The following is a 1,901-nucleotide window of genomic DNA, read 5'->3' on the forward strand; positions in this document are numbered from 1 at the left end:
AGTGTGGTCCCTGGGCCAATAGTAACAGTATCCAATAGGAATTAGCTAGAAATACCAGCTCTCAACCTCCACCTAAGATCTATTGAATCAGTAACCCTGAGGGTGGAGTCCAATACTATGATTTAACAAGCCCTTCAGGTAATTCTTATACACATTAAAGTTTGAGAGCCACTATTTTAAGCTCAGAGAGAAGCTCATTTTGCTGTATTCAGGTCTTCACAATAGAGAGGGAGGCTGGCATTCAATTTTTGCATCAAAATCTCTTTTCAGCAGTCGTCACCACCCAGCAGAGTCAAACCCAGCAATGAAACTTCCTTTAGCTCTCAAGAGTTTTCAAACTGAGCCTTTGCCCTTGATGTTCTGTCAGCTTTGTGTTTCTTTCAGAAATGTATGCTCCTCATTGTAGGTGAACTCTGATGCTGCTTCACTGTATTGACAGGTCCTTGATAGAGTGCAAAGATAAGGGACTAATCTTTGATGTAAGATGTATAGAATTAGTCTAGATGGTAGCAGGAGTAAAAGTAGCCACAGGGAGGTAAGGAGGAAAAATGGTTGATAGGGTTGAAACTAGTTGTTGCCTAGGGACAGTGGAGTGAATATACATTCAGGGTCAGTACCAGTTGGTTTTGAAGCAGGTAGCTGCACCTACCTAGGGTGGTGGGAAGTTATACTTCTAGTCGTGGAATCTGTGGTCCTGGAACAGAGTTATCCTGGGTAGAACAGCATGGTAAAGACCATTTCTGATAATGGAACCTCAGGGAGGGCAGAAAGGAGTTTGTACAGGGATGGCTATGTCAGGAAGATGGAGGCGGTAGCTACAGAGGCAAGTGATAGGGAGGGCATCTGTAGAGAGCTGCAGAACCTTAGCAGGTTGTGCAAGCTTTGCTTTATTGAATCTGCAGATGGCTGTATTAAGGAGCATTCACCAAGTCTCTGGCTCTGTATCAGTTCTGTTGGAAGCAGGAATGGCATGAGTAGTAAGGAAGGAAGATACCAGTACTTGGGCAGAGGTAGGTAAGTGCTTCAAGAGTTAAAAAGGATGTGTAAGTAAGGACTGCATTGGGGAAGAGAAGTTGTTCATACCATTAACAAGAACTCTCATTTGCATCACATGCCAGGCACTGTGGCTTTCCATGGCCTAGGAACCAAAAGTTATATTCCTTCTTTCTCCTTGTAGTTCTAACATGCCTTTCTCTTTTTCACTCTCTTATTTTGTGGGTCAGGTCTTGTTAGTGTCTGCAGTTTGCCGTAGTTTGAGATGCCTCATGTCAAGCTGAGGTTTCCGTAGAAACAAATAGAGACCTTGCTTTCTGAGTCTTGCAAGGAGTATTTCTGGCAATTTATCAGAAACAGCAGTGTGTTCTTTTGGGCAAGGTATTTTCACTCTGTGGAGGAAAAACATAATAAACAAAACATTATCCTAGAACAGAACTGTTATGTATTATTTTTCTGTTTTTTCCTTCTCCATCATGTGTGGTTCTGCAAATCCACCTCTTGAGTGCTTCCTGAGCATTTCTGAATGAAATGAGCCAGACTCTGGCTGTTCTCTATCCAACGCTGGTGCTGGCCAGCCTCCTCCAGGTGTTGTGCTCTTGAGAAGTTTTATAGTTTGAGCTCTAAGTTGTAATGCTATGAATGCTATAAACCCTTGAGGAAGTTTGACTTTTGATCAAAATATCTAGGCAATGGTCAAGACTGTGGTCTGAAAATAGCCAAATATTAGAGGCAAAGGCAAGATCAAAAGGTAATCAATCCATATTTCCTAATGACCATGCCAGAAGGTCTTACAGAGGGGATACTAAATTAGAATTGGGATCAGTAATCGCATTATGAGCATATGTTAATAGGAACAAGTCTGAAGTCAGCAGTTATTCCAAACTGCTTTGGCCTTTATGCTTAAC

The sequence above is a fragment of the Sciurus carolinensis genome, chromosome 5, assembly GCF_902686445.1.
Source record: "Sciurus carolinensis chromosome 5, mSciCar1.2, whole genome shotgun sequence".
NCBI classification, from domain to species: Eukaryota; Metazoa; Chordata; class Mammalia; order Rodentia; family Sciuridae; genus Sciurus; species Sciurus carolinensis.